This window comes from Schistocerca gregaria, chromosome 1, assembly GCF_023897955.1.
Source record: "Schistocerca gregaria isolate iqSchGreg1 chromosome 1, iqSchGreg1.2, whole genome shotgun sequence".
In the NCBI taxonomy this organism is placed as follows: Eukaryota; Metazoa; Arthropoda; class Insecta; order Orthoptera; family Acrididae; genus Schistocerca; species Schistocerca gregaria.
The window spans coordinates 1,110,203,123-1,110,222,995 of NC_064920.1; the positions used below are offsets into that span (position 1 = coordinate 1,110,203,123).

A 19,873-nucleotide genomic window follows, 5' to 3' on the forward strand; every position below is an offset into this window, starting at 1 on the left:
CGAACTTAACTTCGTTAACATATCAAACCCCGATTTCTTAATACATGTCACATGGACAATGTGTAATCTAAATGATTGTCAGGTCAATACACATTGCTGGAAGTCACATTTTCAGCTGTATATGAAGTACAAGTACATCGCTGATGCTAGTAAGAGATATGAGAATAGCAAAATTATAGACGTGTAATAAGATCATAGTGAACAGGCGTTAATAGGTGTAAAATTCTCCCCTGAAGGATAGTTTAAAAATCTTCCCACTTTCATACTGACAATCTGATAAGAATTAAAACAGGTAATTTGTCCATTGGAAGAGTTAAATTAATCTTTATTTCAGTGTGTTACTGGACTTTCTTTAAACGTTACTTAAATACACAAATGTCTAAATCTGCTTTAAACCAAATACGTACTCTTCACAATAAATCTCGTACGACTGAAGAGGAAGAAAATGGGCGTTACGGATTCTAGTAGCCTGATCAGAGATGAGGATTTGTTACCATTTATGGAAGTTACATGCATTTCTGGTAACGTTTCTCTGACACTGTCGACCTACCCCAAAATATTTTCTACGACATAAGATAGAAATGGTATACGATATTCTAAGATCTTACGAGTGTTACCATTTCGAGAATACATTTCCATGGTAGGGGAACACGTTCAATGTTCACATCGTAGCAACTTTATTAACGATTAAAATTCAAAAATGACTTAAAATATCTCGTTATTACGTAAAAATTTACTATTTACAACTGAATTCTTCTGTAGACATAATGTGTAAGCTAATTACATGTAAAGAGGAATAAGTTCTTATAATTATGTCACCGAGTGTCTGCTTTGTGTAAACGAATTATTTTTATCCTCATAAAAGTTCTTCACATTGTGTAACACTTCACTAGAGTCATATGAACTGATTCCACCATAGCTTCTTGATAGAACGATTTCATAATTACAAATGGAAAGCACATAAATGTGGATTTTTACAGTATTGTTCCTATGAGCATTATTGTGTGAAATTTTGGCGTAATTTGGCGTTGGAAACACCGTTAAGTCAAATGCATTGTGTCAAATTTGCTTTTTGCTTCAGAAGCCAACTTTAGAACATTAACAATGATGTACTTTTCATTTATAATCACTAAAGATACTATGTTAGTATAGCTTTTTTGATTTCAGTACTTTCCGTAAGTGGTTGGTTGGTTGGTTTGGGGAAGGAGACCAGACAGCGTGGTCATCGGTCTCATCGGATTAGGGAAGGATGGGGAAGGAAGTCGGCCGTGCCCTTTCAGAGGAACAATCCCGGCATTTGCCTGGAGTGATTTAAGGAAATCACGGAGAACCTAAATCAGGATGGCCAGACGCGGGATTGAACCGTCGTCCTCCCGAATGCGAGTCCAGTGTCGAACCACTGCGCCACATCGCTCGGTTTTCATAAGTGAATAACATGTAAAATATAATGATAACTCAAAAAGTTATGCAACATATGTGAAGATAATTTGCAGAACGCTTGATACGGCACACGGAAAAAGCAACTGCGGGGAATAAATTTATATTATAACTTAGAACAAATAGTTTTCTACACCAAAAGTAATGCCCACAGACGACTCATAGCCCCGAGCAGAAAGACAGTGCTTGCAGCAATATGGATGCTGTTAATGATGGTGACTGTGAACTCCACTGGAAGTGAATAACACTGGTTTTGCAGAGGAGATACCAGTGCTGCAAGAGTCTGGGAAGTATGAGCATTACTATTAGTAGCAGCATTTATTTGCTCTTGTATCGTTTTACAAAATAATATTAGGCACGTTACGTTACAAGGGAACATGCAAGCATATGACAGATATTATTAGATTATAGCTATATAACAGTAATATTACCTACACTTAAATCATTTCGCTTCATACTTAGCACGCCTTGATCGGTAGTAAGCAAAGTTTTTAGAATAAAACAAAGGCAAAACGTGCAGTACACATTTGGTGAGCATAAGCAAATAATTTAGTGAAAACTTTCTGCTAGGAAAATGCTTGCCTTTAAAAACTAGTCATCTGAGCGTTACTGTCATATTTCGTCTTCGAAATGTTTAAAATATATTGTTTACCCTTTATATTAAGGCTGTAAATTTTTATTCCTCTTTCTTAATAGTTGTTTCAGGTGAGTCAATTTCCCTTCGGTAGGTGCTGCAGTTTTGTCTGGTAACTTTGAAGATAAAGAACTACTGCTTGATACAATCATACAATACAGATTCACCCCTCTTTTTGCAAAAGACAGAAATAACTACCTCACTTCTCTCTCCCCAATGTGTGTTCTCTAATATTTATTTTAGGTGTCGGTAACTATATTTGTTCTTACACTGTATTTGCGTTTTTTATTCTCGTCTCGGGAAGCTATCTTTTCTTGAAGTACTGTTCCACATTGCTCGATTTGACTTGTAGGTGTCAGTTGTTACTGTGGAAGATACTGGTCACAAGAGCCTAGTCAAACAAGGAACTAAAGGCTTGTATTGAAAGACAATGGCATGAAATCTGGAACAGGGTAGAAACAGGAGGAGAGCATACCAGTTCCTTACTATCACAAAAGAAAGATCCAGAATGTCATTCTTCCTTCGACCAAGGGGCTGTTTACTACCTCTCGGGACATGGTCACTTTCCCAGCTACCTGCTGAAAATACTACAACGCACTGCAGACACTTGTGAATGTGAAGCGATCAGAGGTCCTGAACACATCGTCCGGGTGTGCCATTAGACAATACATTACAGACCAGGACAGGAACGTCTGTGGTAATTACACAGTCCGTAACGTAATAAGGAATGAGGAACTATGACTATTAGCTAAAATATCAGTTCATGAACTGCAAGCCTACATGGCTGAGACAAAACCAAGAAGAAGCCATACATCATGACAACGAGTCGTACCATGGCAGAACAACCACCTACGACAATCTTCCGGAAGCAGAGAGGAGAGGAGCCTCGGGGAGGACCAGGAAGGATTTTCTGACACCCAGACAGCACTCTCCCAATCTCTACACCGGTGGTTCCCAATCTGCTGGGAATTATCGCCTGAGGGGCAAAATTAAATTTTATGAGGGGTAAAGACAAATGTATTCAGTTGGTTTTCGGTCAAAAAAATAAATTGCTTTTAAAAGATCATTATTACTGTAACTATTTCTTAACATTGTACACTACTGGCCATTAACATTGCACCACCAAGAAGAAATGCAGATGATAAACGGGTATTCATTGGACAAATATATTATACTAGAACTGGTATGTGATTACATTGTCACGCAATTTGGGTGCATAGATCCTGAGAAATCAGTACTGAGAACAACAACCTCTGGCCGTAACAACGGCCTTGACACGCCTGGGCATTGAGTTAAACACAGCTTGGATGACGTACATAGGTGCAGCTGCCCATGCAGCTTCAACACGATATCACAATTCATCAGGAGTAGTGACTGGCGTATTGTGACGAGCCAGTTGCTTGGCCACCACTGTCCAGACATTTTCACTTGGTAAGAGATCTGGAGAATGTGCTGGCCAGGGCAGCAGTCGAACATTTTCTGTATCCAGGAAGGCCTGTACAGGACCTGCATCATACGGTCCTGCATTATCCTGCTGAAATGTAGCGCTTCGCAGGGATCGAATTAAGGGTAGAGTCACGGGTCGTAACACATCTGAAATATAACGTCCACTGTTCAAAGAGGTGACCGAGACGTGTAACCAATGGCACTCCATACCATCACACCGGATGATACGCCAGCATGGAGATAACGAATACACGCTTCCAACGTGCGTTGACCGCGATGTCGCCAAACACGGATACGACCATCACGATGCTGTAACTGATTCATCCGAAAAAATGACGTTTTGCCATTCGTGCACCCAGGTTCGTCGTTGAGTACGCCATCGCAGGCGCTCCTGTCTGTGATGCAGCGTCAAGGGTAACCGCAGCCACGGTCTCCGAGCTGCTAGTCCATGCTGCTGCAAACGTCGTCGAACTGTTCGAACAAACCGACCTTTATCAAAGTCGGAGACGTGATGGTACGCATTTCTCCTCCTTACACGAGGCATCACAACAACGTTTCACCAGGCAGCGCCGGTCAGCTGCTGCTTCTGTATGAGAAATCGGTTGGAAACTTTCCTTATGTCAGCTCGTTGTAGGTGTCACCACCGTCGCCAGCCCTGTGTGAATGCTCTGAAAAGCTAATCATTTGCATATCACAGCATCTTCTTCGTGTCGGATAAATTTGGCGTCTGTAGCACGTCATCTTCGTGGTGTAGCAATTTTAATGGCCATTAGTATAATACTGATCACGTCAAGTTACTAACAATTACCTTTTTTCAAATACTAGCATTAATACAGGACACGGTGTGGTAGAGATTATAGCTGGTGAAATTAATGTAAACATCATCTTCCTCAAATAGTCTATCCACTACACACAAACTCTGTAAGACGCACCTTTGACAGTATACCTTTGGCACACACTGAGGTGACAAAAGCCAAGGGATATCTCCTAATGTAGTGTCAGAGACCCTTTCGCCCGGCGTACTGCAGCAGCTGGTCGTGGCATGGACTCAACAACTCGTTAGAAATCCCCTGCAGAAATAGTGAGCCCCATGCTGCGTCTATGGCGACCACAACTGCGAAAGGGTTGCCGAGGCAGGATTTTTTGCGCGAACTGACCTCTTGATTACGTCCCGTAAATGGTCTATGGGATTCACGTCGGGCGATCTATGCGGCCAAATCATTCACTTGAGTTCTCCAGAATACTGTTCACACCAATCACGATCAGCCGTGGCATGGCGACATGACGCATTTGGTACGTTATTTCTATTTTGAACTGCAATTTCCTTAACTTTTAATGTACAGGGAGTGGAAGGATTTGACCCATACAGAGACCATTTCATTTCAACATATTTATTTGCATCATAGATAAACCATTATGAGAATTACAATCATAAATCAGATAATAATTTCTTTAAGAAACGCCATTCGGGCAAACTTTACAAACTGCTTGTTATGTAAAACCATAAATGAATTAATCTCTTTAAAATCATTTAAAAAACCGCCACTCAGGCCAATTTCGCAAAGTGCTTATTATATGAAACCACAAGGGAATTAATCTCTTTGCAAACATTTAAAAAACCGCCACTCGTGCAAAGTAAATAATTTAAAATAAACTTTACATCAAATAACCAGGTAATCAATTATTATTTCCACATAGATTGAAAACCACCCCTCCCGGGCGAGATATTACGAAACAACTTTACAAGGTTTATAGACAGTTTGATCAACAATAACCCAGTTATTTCCCCTTCAAAATTGACATACGCCACTAAGGCTGAATTGCACCGCAATTTTACAAAACGGTTTCAATTAAGACACATTCTTCTAGAAATCCCTCAGAATTCTTCAGACAAATATTTAAAACATTTAACCCGGGCAACCTTGCACAGCCACCACAAGTTTTAGAAAACTGCCGCTTGTACAATAGCTGAGGCCCGAGATTGTGAGGCCGCGACATGGCCACGAACGGTGGAGGCGACTGAGTACTTCTCTTCGAATTAAGATGTGGACTCCTTTGTACTTCCACCCCGTTCAGAACGCCGAAATCGAAACCAGACAGCACTTGCGAGCTCAAGCGAAGTTCACTGCCCGTACGCCCGCTAGTAAATTAAAAGGGGAGGCTCTGCACTTCAGTGGTTCACTGCTTCCGATCTCTGAAACATAACAACCCTTCCTTCACCTTAACACTCATACTTATACAGAATATTTCGATAAAATAGACAATAATAAAACTGATTTCATTCCTTTAAGCAGAACCACGTACACAAATGATGCAAACGGAACTGGCTCATTAAAACCCAAGCATCACATGGAGCACCTTATGTGGACCTGTAAGGTACCACACGACAATCTTTAGACACGGAATATACAGGGTGTTACAAAAAGCTACGGCCCAACTTTCATGAAACGTTCCTCACACACAAATAAAGAAAAGATGTTATGTGGACATGTGTCCGGAAACGCTTACTTTCCATGTTAGAGCTCATTTTAGTTTGTGCTTCCACCTACGCTCAATGGAACACGTTATCATGAGTTCAAACAGCATACTCTACCTGTGCTGCTAGAACATGTGACTTTACAAGTACGTCACAACATGTGGTTCATGCACGATGGAGCTCCTGCACATTTCAGTCGAAGTGTTCGTACGCTTCTCAACAACAGATTCGTTGACCGATGGACTGGTAGAGGCGGACCAATTCCATGGCCTCCACGCTCTCCTGACCTCAACCCTCTTGACTTTCATTTATGGGGGCATTTGAAAGCTCTTGTCTACGCAACCCCGGTACCAAATGTAGAGACTCTTCGTGCTCGTATTGTGGACGGCTGTCATACAACACAACATTCTCCAGGGCTGCATCAGCGCATCAGGGATTCCGTGCGACGGAGGGTGGATGCATGTATCCTCGTTAACGGAGGACATTTTGAACATTTCCTGTAACAGTGTTTGAAGTCACGCTGGTACGTTCTGTTGCTGTGTGTTTCCATTCCATGATCAATGTAATTTGAAGAGAAGTAATAAAATGAGCTCTAACATGGAAAGTAAGCGTTTCCGGGCACATGTCCACATAACATTTTTTTTTCGTTGTGTGTGAGGAATGTTTCCTGAAAGTTTGGCCGTACCTTTTTGTAACACCCTGTAGATCGTTCGGTAAGGCTGCGTACACGTATCAATGTTTCAGACACTTGCCAGCTGAAATAAGAACAATACTATTAAGGAGCGAAGCACAGACTTAATAAGAGGCATGAAATATCACATCACACTCCTTGCCACCCTTTGCTGCCTGAAAAGCAATCATCATCATATTTCCACTAATCGTTGGTAGAACTTGAATTACTTAACTTGATGCCAGCTCCTGGATCGATGTGGCGAAAACACCAGACGTTGCTTAGTCCGATAGTAATAGCGTTACTGAGCCCAGTACGATCAAGCGCTAACTGCCGCCCGTACCCAGTCACACAATTATCCCTTTCCACTTCGTACTGCCCGATATATCCTGAGCCGGCCCTGGCTCCAAAGACAAACTTCTGCCAGAGGGAATCGATAGTGCCTAACCAAAGATAGCCCTGGCACCAGCCCCGCCACGGCTCAGCATTTTCATCCCCAAAAACTCTATTGTTGTTTGTGTACATGAAGTCCATTAATGGGCGTAAATAGTCTCCAAGCAGCTGAACATAATCAGAGGAGCCAGTACTTCCATGTAAAGACAGCACACATCATTAGGGCGCCACCATCAGCCAACACAGTACCTTGTTCACAACTTGGGTCCATGGCCTCATGGAGTCTTTCCCACACTCGAAGGTCTGACCAACTGAAATCGGGACTGCTTGAACAGATCACGGTTTCTCAGTTGTCCAGTGTCCAACCAGTATGGTCATGAGCCTAGGAGAGGTACTCCAGGCGATATCGTGCTGTTACCAAAGGCACTCTTGTCAGTTGTCTGCTGCCATATGCCGTTAACGCCAAATTTCGCCGTACGGTCCTAACGGACATGTTCGTCGTACGTCCCACATTGATTTCTGCAGTTATTTCACGCAGTGTTTCTTGTCTGTTAGCACTGACGACTCTACGCAAACGCCGCTTCTCTCGATCGATAAATGAAGGCCGTCGGTCACTGCGTTGTCCGTGACGAGATGTAATGCCCGAAATTTGGAATTCTCAGCACGCTCTTGTCAGTCTGGATCTCGCTTCACCAATGCACTGCCCTTATATACCTTGTGTACGCGATAGTACCGTTACCTGTATTTTTGCATATCGCTGCCCCATACTTTTGTCACCTCGGAGTGTAGTTAACATATGCTTAAAAATCTCATGAAAATGAGTTCCTCAGGTGGTATGTAGTTCTTGCAATAGACCAGAAATTGTTTCCTTATTCACTTCACAACAATAAATGAACTAACTGACAGCACAAGGCAACAGTAACTATGTCATGACTACTACAATGCGATAGGGCTTATAGAGTATTATTATTATTATTATTGGTGTTGGTTTTGTTGTGTTGGCAGTAGTGAGCAGCTTGGCAGCTTGACGTCTTACAGTCTCTTCCAGTACAGAAGTAAGAGTCTAGCAATCAAGTGATTTACAAACAGCAAATACAATGCATGCATTTGAACTTGCTTGCGGTCTCATTTCAAACAGGTGCAGCGTGTGAAAGAAGTGTTCCTAGGGAGAGGAGTGGTGCACATGAAGCATGTTTTGTAACAAATTTCTACCCACAGTGCGGATAGTTAGCTTTCTCTTTGGGGTAGTAGTTGTTGGCAGCACTCACAATGCATGAGGTTGTTTTATCTCTCTAAAAGAAAAGGTTAATACGAATAGGCAGAACCAATTGAGTCATTGAGTCATGACATCGTGGTTTAATAAAACATTTAGAAACACGAAAAATAATTTATTATCAAACAAAATGATTTTTCTTTTCTAAAATTTAGTCAGGCACTAACGTCGTTGGTAGCTGGAGGGGGGGGGGAGGGGAGCGTGGGAGGGGAAGTGGAGCAGGTGGTAGCTAACATGTGACTGCACTCAGGGTTATGGCCTCACCCTTGAGTGGCACAACAGCACAGCCCCAGTGAAACTTGAGTTGTGTGTTATCATGCCTGGGGCTAACAATCCAAACGAGACATCTCGCTTGGTTCTGATACCAAATAGAACAATGATGTGTAGTATAATGCTGTGCTGTGTAGTTTAGTGTTGTGTAGTAGTGTAGATAGATCAGTATTATAAATTACAAAATTTGTGATCCGGCTAAGCGACATAGTACGAAAGACCAGTAGCATGTCCCCTCTGGATTCCAGATGAATGTGCACTGTGAGCCATAACGTTATGACCACCTGATTAATAGCTTGTTTGTCAGTCTTTGGAACGAAGCACATCACTGAGTCTGTGTGTGAGGGATCCGACAGTTTTCTGGTAGGTTTGTGGAGGTGTGTGGCGTTAGATGTCTACGTACAGGTCATGTAATTCGGGTAAGTAACGGGCAGCTGATTTGCGTACGCTGTGATGGCGCCCGATAGATGGGTTCCATACGATTTACATTACACTATTTTAGACGCCGAGACATCAAAATGAGTTCACCTTAGTGCTCCATTTTAATATGGTCCTGACTCCGAGACACGGGCAATTATACTGCTGAAAGATGACATAGCCGTTGGGAAAGACATCAAGCTTGAAGAGATGCAGATGGCACACAGCTGTCAGCGTCTTTGATTACTAACACACGTCCAATTCAGCGCAAGAGAATGTCTCCCACATCGTAGCACTGCTTCCGCCAGCCTGCGTCCATGGCGCACTGCACGTTTTGAGCTGACGTTTTCCTCGATGACGGCGTTTGAGGAGACGACCATTGACCTAGTGTAGCAAAAATGTTGTTCTATCAAGAGTCTACATGTTTCCGTTGGTCGACAGTCGAATCCCGATAATTATGTGCCCGCTGCAGTCGTGATTGACGATGTCGTTGGGTCAACATGTGAACACGTAAGGGTGGTATGACATGGAGCTCCATTTTCAACAACGTATGATGAACCGTGAGCTCCGAAACACTTGTGCGTGCACAAGCGTTGTTCACTTTCGGCACAGATACCACAGATCACCATTTATCCTACTTAGAGAGCAGATAAACAAACCGCACCCCACGTTCTATGAACAGTTGCGGACGACCAATCATTTATCGCCTTGCGCTAATTTCACTGTTCTTCTGCTTCTTTCCGTAGATGCTCACGACAGTAGCTCGTGAACATTCGACCAGCTTCGCCGTTTTCGAGATAGTTGTTCACAGGCTCTGCCTAATAATAATCTGTCCTTTGTCAAAGTCGCTTATCTTAACGGATTTCCTCATTTGCACCCTATATCTTAGCTAGTGTGATCCTCCGTCCTTGTCTACTCCGCTCACATCCTTTTGTTACCCGTCACGTGATCGCAACACCACCAGGCAGCAGGTTAGGTTAGGTTAGAGCACCCAACTTCGAGGTGGGCAGTGGTCATAATGTTTTGGCTTATCGGTGTGCATCTCTGTGACAGACGACCAAATGGTAAAATTTAACCTTTTCTTTTTCAATAATTAATATTTCATATAGATATTTTACGTAGATTTTTCCTCCTTATACACCACAGTGATTAGTTGTAGAGGACAAGGTCCAAATATAGGCTAGCAAAGGTTTTTACACAGTAATATTTTTCTGTTAATGATGAAATTATGGAAGAAACCCTGGGACGATACATCAACACATGTCCATCAGAGTTATGGGGGAATAAACAATTAAAAAGATTCTTCTTACTTTAAATAATTTATTTGAAAAAGAAATAAGAAACGCCGATTTTTTGGGTCCAAATATGGGCTACCTTTAACACGAAGGAGAGATTATTTAAGAAACAAGTTTGACGTGCAAGTTTATTTGCAATAATCGTAAATATACACTCCATTGTCCATCCCTGCACATTAAGTATGCGCCCATGCACGGCGCTGGATACGTTGAATCCAAATTTCTCCGTTGACGTCCGCTGAAAATAGGCTGTCGCAGGATATGCACGATACATTTGTCCCAAAAGGCGTGCGGTCCTCAGAAAGCTGGAAATAACTTACCTCGTCGTCTAGAGTAGGCGCATCCTCATTAGATAATCCGCCAAACGAAGATATGTCTACTTTTTCTTTCTACCGTAGATTTTTTTTGTTTCTCTTGCCTTCTGTATATGATTTTTGAATCTGCTTCAATTCCTGATAAAGAAAAGTTAGCTGTCTCTTCCTCTTCAATGACCCGTCCAAGGAACTTGTGACCTCTTCCTTGTACGGTGATCCGGTAATCAAGCAAGCTTTTGCAGATTTCCTACCTCTATTGCTTGTTTTCTTTGCAACTGTGAGTGGTGGGGAAATTTCGAAGTTTCTGGTTGTGCATGTAATGAGGAAGGAATGAGCAGAGGAAATTCAGAAAACATTCCTGACTGAAGAAAGGACAACCTGAATTTGTTGGTAATTTTACCGTTGGAGGTTCTGTGACATCAGTTCGTGACGATTCTGGCTGAGGGCCGATCGAAAGGCGAGATGAATGGCGATTCAGAAAAAGATCTGCCCAACTCCTACCAGATGCATTAGTGGTGAAAGGTGCGTCAATGTCGTTCCCTGCTGCCAAAACAAACGCCATTCGTTTCAAATAGGATAACGTATAACCAAAAAACCTTTGTTCTATAGTCTACAAGTAAGAAACAAGCTCTTCTGCCAGATATGGTCCTGAAAGAGCGGGCCTGCATAATTTAGCACTGCAGTTTGAGCTGTAGTAAGATATGTTTCCTTACTTAAAGTCTGCAAAGTAGAGCGAGGTACATCGTATACTTTTGCAGCCTTTAGGATCCAATTTTATTCGCCCTCACAGTTGTAATGGCTTCAGCCATCTTCAAAGGGTCCCAAGTCTTTCTTTTGCCCTTGACTTGGTAATTAGGCTTGTTACGTGGCATCCTAAAAAAAAAAAAAACATATCTTGGGTAGATTTCAACTAAAATTATAGGAAGATAAATAGGCCAAAATATGGCTTCCCCATAACTAGACCCATCCATCATGGTGGCCCATATTCGGAACACACTTCGGTTCCTGCAGAAAGGCTCTAACGTTCATTACGAAATACAGAGAGACCAATGAAAACTGGTAAACAGGTAAAATGCAAATGCCGTGTGGCTTTGGCCTCCCGGCAGGTAGACCGTTAGCGTGGTGCAAGTCTTTCGAGTTGACGCCATTTCGGCGACTTCGTGTCGATGGGGATGAAATGATGACGATAAGGACAACACAATACCCAGTCCCTGAGCGGAGAAGATCTCCGAATCGAACCCGGGCCGTTGGGTACTACATTCCGACGCGCTGACCACTCAGCTACCAGGGGCGGAGGTAAACAGGTTCTTTAACATATCAGTAATACTATTCTTCGAACGAATTGTATACAGAGAAAATCGTTAAGCAAGTACCTGTCGACAGAGTGCAGTCTACAGATTCGACGTTTTTCACGCACGGAATCTCACTGCAGCCAACAATATGCGTTCGTACAACCAATTGTTTAAAGTCATCCTTGGAGGTGATGCGGGACATACTCACACGCGCCACAGCCAGGTGGCAGCACTTTCTGTGCCCCCAGGCCTCCAAGCCCAAATCTAAACCACTGCCCGAATTTGGATCTATTCCTATACTAACAAATTTTTAATTATGTTAAAATATTATATGCTGTATTTATGCCCTATTCATGTGCAACGTTTAGTCTGTTTTTGTATCTATATAAAACGCTAAAAGAGTAAATGTTACTATAGCCCTCACTTCCCGTTTTGTGTGAAGATTTTCCTGAGAGGATAACGAAATTTCCAAAACCACCCATTTAATAAACTTCTTTATATGATTATCAGCTATGATGATATGGTTAGATTTGTTGGTTCTGTTGCTCTTTCTCAGCCCCTCGCTTGCCGCTTTCGCTTTCACCGGCTGTTGACACGCGGAGGGAAGAGGCAAACAGGCTGTGTTGCTTCACAGCTGGTGGCCCGTTCGCCTGCATGTGTCCATGCACAGGCGAGTCTGCAGGTAGACGCCCAGACATTGCTTCGTCACTCCTGTTTGCTCGACAGCTGATCACGTTTCAACTCTGGCACTCCTGAACACTAATGGGTTAACTCTGTTGAGGAAGAAAACTTTCACAGAAGAGAGCTCCTCTCCAATACGTATGGCACCTGCTGTGCAAGACTATCCATACAGGCTAACGTAAACATCCTAGTTTGTCACTAACAGTTCTTTACCATCACACTAATGGCTGAATTCTAAACTTATGTATCTTTTTGTTTTTAAATCGAGATTTTTTCCAGGTAACCTAGACAGATGTTGCATATAGGGTATCCGAGAACACTTATCAACAGCGTAGACGTAAATAACTACGACACAGGAGTAAATGGGTTTTACAAGACTCGGGAAACATATTGATAATGTTTTTACGGTAAGACAGGTTGCTGATAAGCGTAGTGACTTTAACATAGAAATACACGTGATCTTCATGAGTTGTGGCCTTCTGATGGAGTGGATATAATATTTTTGTGAAAGATAATGAAACAAAAAGAAATAGAGCATAAACTAATATCGCACAAAGACGTTCTGTGCTGTGGGACAACAACTGTAGATAGCGAGATAAAACAAGTGCGTATTAGTATCTATCAACAGATGTTTGCAATAATAATTCCATCTTTCTCCTGAGCTGTTCCCTCTTTTTCTTCCTCCATTAAACATCTTTTAGATCGATATTATATTCGCTTTAATACCATTTCTTCTTCCTCTATGTTCGTAATGGGAGTTTTCTGTTATGGATTCAAATAATACGCCGGTTGAAGCTGAAGCGTCCCAAGGATATATATTTAAACAGTCTTGAGCAACTCTCAACTCTTATTTTCAATGCCACTATGTTTTTTGATACAAATAAGACAAAATTATCTTCTGAGAACAACTAATCAACTATATACCCTATATCCACAGTAAAAGTTTGAAATATCCCTTAATAAACCAAGGTCCAAAACAACTAATATGAAATAAGATAATCTTACATTTGCATGTCGAAAATCAATGATCGTTATTTTCAAGTCGGTGTTGAGAATGCTACATCAACATCGATTGCACCCGTACCATATTTCTGTGCACTAGAAATTGCCTGGCGACGACTGTGAACGCCGTGTACAGTTCTGCCACTGGGCACAAGAGTTAATTACGGGACGATGACGGATATTTTGCACGCGTTCTATTTAGCGACGAAGCGTCATTCACCAAAAGCGGTAACGTAAACCGGGACAATATGCACTATTGGGCAACGGAAAATCCACGATGGCTACGACAAGTGGAACATCAGCGACCTTGTATGGTGCGGCATTATGGGAGGAAGGGTAATTGGCCCCCCTTTTATCGATGGCAATCTAAATGATGCAATGTATGCTGATTTCCTACGTATTGTTCTACCGATGTTACTACAAGATGCTTCACTGCACGACAGAATGGCGATGTACTTCCATAATGATGGATGTCCGGTACATAGATCGCGGCCGACCTGGGTGGCCGAGCCGTTCTAGGCGCTACAGTGTGGAACCGCGCGACCGCTACGGTCGCAGGTTCGAATCCTGCCTCGGGCATGGATGTGTGTGCTGTCTTTGGTTAGTTAGGTTTAAGTAGTACTAAGTTCTAGGGGACTGATGACCACAGATGTTAATTCCCATAGTGCTCAGAGTCATTTGAATCATTTTGATACTAACTGTTCGTCTAAAATTGTGAGGCATATGTTTGTGACTATCACGATGCCAGCCATCTATCACAAGGTGAAAAAAGTGGTCCAACTACAACATTCATATTTCTTTACGTACAACACGAATATGTAATAAAAATGGGGGTTCCTATAAAAAAAAACGAAAAAAACAAGTTGATATCCGTTTGACCTATGGCAGCGCCATCTAGCGGGCCAACCATAGCGCCATCTGGTTTCCCCCTTCAAGCTAGACAAGTTTCGTTCTTTGTAGTTTTTTCGTTTGACGCTTATTTCGTGAGATATTTGGCCCAGTCACGATCAATGGACCACCCTGTATACGTTTTCTTAATGAAGTATCTTGTCAAAAGAAAAGAAAGGGTTGCGTATGGTTACTTTTCAGTTGATACCGCTTTACACTAATATAATGGCTTGCAACTTTGTATATAGTGTAACAAATGGAAGATCGTAACAAAACGTCAGGTTATAACAATACACTGCTGCTTCAAAGCATTGGTGATGAGGAGGGAAGATGACGCAGATTACAACTAAAATGCACTCCTCGACTCCTCTCAATTACTGCATGATGTGGAATTATATTAGAAATGTTTATGTTCGAAATGAGATGCATATACAAGCAATAACTGGGTTGCCAATGAATACAGGTGTAAATAGTCCTGTTTTGTTAGATGCTCACAACCTGTGACGTACAAAACTCCATCATGCAAACCGCCGAGTCGTCAGAAAATATGTGGACTAGTCAAAAAAGCAAAGAACTTCGGAAAAACGCCTCAATAATATAATCCTTTATTGGAGAACTATAATGCTTCAAAACATCAAAACATGGATTTTGTTTAAGTGATATTGCTCAATGAGGCTTTTACTTTTGTGTACGATTACAGTATACTCGTGGTAATCCGACAGTCACCGGATCGAGGATGTTTCGGATTATCAGAAACGTCGGATTACGAGAGGTAGACTTTTAAAAAATGAACTCAGACTTCTAAGGTTATATCATTATTGAGTATGAACAGTATGTGCTATAGTACTCCTATCATACTGAGTACGTACTTACGTATTTCACAGCCATTGAGATTATAACAAACTGCATATATACACATAAGATAAATTTATTATGTATGTATGTATTACAAATTTCTGAAAAACATACATATACATACAAAGAATGTATATATATATACATAGAAATGTTTACAAATAGTGTATTTATCGCTTTAAAGAATTGTAATACTTTCCTGTTTTTTCTTTCGTAAACGGTCTGTCGTAGCTTTTTCTCGAATGTCTTTTACGTTAAAATGATCTCATAGTCGAGTTCCCTCGATGGCAGCCGCCAAAACTTTATCACAAGTGATAGTGCATTTCACTTCAGCGAGCGCCTCATTGTGGCCGTAACTTCGTGGATTGTCTCCTCTTGTGTTAGTTCAGAACCGAGGTTTTTGTGTAACACACATCTTTTCAATTATTCTGCTTCTTATTACGGAATTTTAATTTCATCACAAAGGGTTCAAAAAATGGTTCAAATGGCTCTGAGCACTATGGGACTCAACATCGATGGTCGTCAGTCCCCTAGAACTTAGAACTACTTAAACCTAACTAACCCAAGGACATCACACAACACCCAGCCATCACGAGGCAGAGAAAATCCCTGACCCCGCCGGGGATCGAACCGGGGAACCCGGGCGTGGGAAGCGAGAATCACAAAGGGTAAGCGCAGCCTTAGTAACTTCGTTATTATCTTCAGATTTGTTATCTCTGTCGTCTTTCGTTAAAGAAGTGGGTTTTTTGGCTAAATATTTTCCCAAGATTTTATCAGAGTTAAAGGCTTGACCTGATGTCACGCAAAAGATTCTACGTCAGTGGTATTCTTGATGTTAAAGTTTTTCAAGATTGCTGTGATGTCTGCGTCAGACTGGCTGACGATATCGATCAGTAGCAGCTCTTTGAAATGTGCTTTCAGTGTTTTTGACAATATTTTGATCCATCGGTTGATGTGGTGCAATCGTAGTTTTTGGCATATACAAAGCCTCTGTGTAACCATCACCCAGACTAACTCTCAATTCTCCCTTATCCTGTTGTCCTGGAGCATTATCTAACGCCGGACGGAGTGGCCGAGCGGTTCTAGGCGCTACAGTCTGGAACAGCGCAGCAGCTACGGTCGCAGGTTCGAATCCTGCCTCGGGTATGGATGTGTGTGATGTCCTTAGTTATGTTTAAGTAGTTCTAAGTTCTAGGGGAATAATGACCTCAGCTGTTAAGTCCCATAGTGCTCAGAGCAATTTGAACCATTTTTTTGTTAAGTCCCATAGTGCTCAGAGCCATTTGAACCATTTTGAACCATTATCTAAAAATAACAGGGCCTTCAACGGCAGATTTTTTCCCTTTAAGTGATCTTTGACTTATTGAACAAATTATTGGAAAAGCAGTCTAAAAAAACTTCTTTATTAACCCAAGCTCGGCTTTGGCTTTTGTACGTCACTGGAAGAGATTCGACTTTTATGTTTTTATATGCCCGTGGCGACTTGTATTTGCCCACAGCTAAGGGATGCGCTAGGTGACGATCAGTTTGGCTTTAGAAAAGGTAAAGGCACCAGAGAGGGAATTCTAACGTTGCAGTTGATAATGGAAGCAAGACGAAAGAAAGATCAAGACATGTTCGTAGGATGTGTCGACCTGGAAAAAAGTTCGACGGTGTAAAATGGTGCAAGATGTTCGAAATTCTGAAAAAAATAGTGGTAAGAAATAGGGGGGACGGGTAATATACAATATGTACAACAGCCAAGATGGAATAATAATAGTGGACGACCAAGAACGAAGTGCTCAGATTAAAAAGAGTGTAAGAGAGGGATGTAGTCTTTCGCCCATAGTGTTCAAACTGTACATCGAAGAAACAGTGGCGGAAATAAAAGAAAGCTTCAGGAGTGGAATTAAAATTCAAGCTGAAAGGATATCAATGATACGATTCGCTGCTGACATTGCTATCCTGAGTAAAAGTGAAGAAGAATTACAAGATGTGCTGAGTGGAATGAACAGTCTAATGACTACAGAATATGGACTGAGAGTAATGAGAAGTAGTAGAAATAAGCACAGCGAGAAACGTAACATCAGGACCGATGGCCAAGAGTAGATGAAGTTAAGGAATTTACTACCTAGGCAGTAAAAAAAAAAAAAAAAAAAAAAAAAAAACAATAACGGACGGAGCGAGGGGGACATCAAAAGGAGGAGGAGGAGGAGATTAGTGTTTAACGTCCCGTCGACAACGAGGTCATTAGAGACGGAGCGCAAGCTCGAGTGATTGAAGGATGGGGAAGGAAATCGGCCGTGCGCTTTTGAAAGGAACCATCCCGGCATTTGCCTGAAGCGACTTAGGGAAATCACGGAAAACCTAAATCAGGATGGCCGGAGACGGGATTGAACCGTCGTCCTCCCGAATGCGAGTCCAGTGTGCTAACCACTGCGCCACCTAGCTCGGTGACATCAAAAGGAGACTAGCAATAGCAAAAAGGGTACGCTTGGTCAAGAGAAGTCTACTAGAATCAAACATAGGCCTTAACTTGAGGAAGGCATTTCTGAGAATGTGCGTCTGAAGTACAGGGTTGTATGGTAGTGAAACACGGACTGTGGGAAAAAGATGGAGGTAGAGGAGTGATTGGCAAAGTTTAAGCAGATTATAAATCGTGGTCTGGAGAGCTATGTACCAAGTAAGTGGATAAAGGATGGAAAAGAGGCACCATGATTTAATAATGAAATATTTCGTAAAATTTGTCGTCCCATAGTTCACTTCCTTAAAGGGTTAAATTTGCAAGAAGACTCAAATTTGCATTGTTTTAATAATCGAACCAAGAAGTCAAATAAGTTTTATAAATGTAGCTTTAAAAATGCTTTAGTAGTTTCTTTAATAATTATTTATTTTCGAAAAACTTTCACCCATCATTTTAACTATGGCTTCCAGTGGCATTTGCGCACACCATTAACGCGATATCATATTTTTGAGGTTTTTTCCCTCCAGAAACTTTTTTTCCTTCCTCTATTACAAAAGATTTTGTCAGGAGTTGCCACCAGTAAGCCTGTTTAATCGGGACTATACAGTTTGGGCGTAAGGCCTAGTTCGTACGTTTTGGCGTTTAAATCATTAATGAAAAGATAAACTTTAGTCTCGTCAGCTGACAGTTTTTTTTCGCTCATCTGCTAGAAACGAATCCCATACCGCTTCTTAAAGTTTTCAAACCAACCATCCTGGCACGAAAACCATCTTTGTTGGTCATTTCACGAAAAAAAACAGGACTTTCTGTTTCAAAGTATCTCGCGAAATACGGAGAAATTCTTCTTTGTCGTTTAATCCAAACGTACAGAGCATCCTCAACTTGCAGGTATTCATTCATGCGAGGGGTTTTTCTCTTACAGCCCATCTTCTGCAGTTTTTATAAATTATTCTATTTTACCCCTGTTTTTAACTATGTCGCAAACGTTAAGTCGCTCGATATCAGAAACTTTAGCAATGGAAGTTGGAGATTCGCAACGGTCAGACCATTTAATAATTTCCCATTTGTCAGTAAGAATTAAAGCTGTATACCTACATTTAGCGTTTCCACTTGTGCTAGCCCTCACACAACAAACCTTTTCAACACAAAAATTGAAACAGAACAGTTAATCCATGCGAATTCGATTTCACTAATATCATGAAAGGACCACTCTCGATAACACATTATTGTATACTGGCGGGAGGAAGCGCCCGTCGCGACGATTGTGTGCCTGTCTGGGGCTGGAGCAAGCGCAGTGCCGACCTCAGACACAGCTGCGGACTACCCAGCGTGTCCGACTGTCAACTGACGGACTATCGAAATTCTACCGTAATAATGTTAATTCTTCACCTATCGAGAAACTAACATGCAGTTTTAACGGTACTGGAAAGCCTTTGACAAATCAGGAATAACTGTATAGTATTTGTTGATGTTTGCAGAGATACATTTTGCGAAGACATCCAGGGCACTTTCAAAATGAGAAGATCAAGATAGCAACTACAGAACGACTTGCTCCTCCTTATCCAATATTTATGTGATAACGGAACTGAAACGGCACTGAAAATTGAGGATAAGTTGAACGTTGTGTATTATATAGACTGAAGCGCCAACGAAACTGGTATAGACATGCTTATTCAAATACAGACAAATGTAAACGGGAAGAGTAAGCTGCTGCGGTCGGAAACGCCTATATAAGACAACAAGCGTCTGGTGCAGTTGTTATATCAGTTACTGCTGCTACAATCGGAGGTTATCAAGTTTAAGTGAGTTTGAACGTGGTGTTATAGTCGGCGCACGAGTGATGGCCCACTCGTGTACCCTTGATGACTGCACGACACAAAGCTTTACGCTTCGCCTGGGCCAGTCAACACCGACATTGGTCTATTGATGACTGGAAACATGTTGCCTGGTTGGACGCTTCACGTTTCAGATTGTATCGAGCGGATGGACGTGTATGGGTATGGAGAAAACTTCATGAATCCACCAGCTTGAACAGGCCCCTGCTGACATCTTGAGTCCATGGATTCATGAAGTTTTCTCCATACCCA

General features: G+C 41.8%; 1 non-coding gene across 1 annotated transcript; it reads right to left on the minus strand.

Annotated features, from left to right (window-relative positions):
• Positions 1–17,700: 17,700 nt before the first annotated feature.
• On the minus strand, positions 17,701–17,773 carry Trnaa-cgc (transfer RNA alanine (anticodon CGC)). Its single transcript has one exon. It is a non-coding gene; the product is annotated as a tRNA-Ala (tRNA).
• Between the last annotated feature and the right edge of the window lie 2,100 nt (positions 17,774–19,873).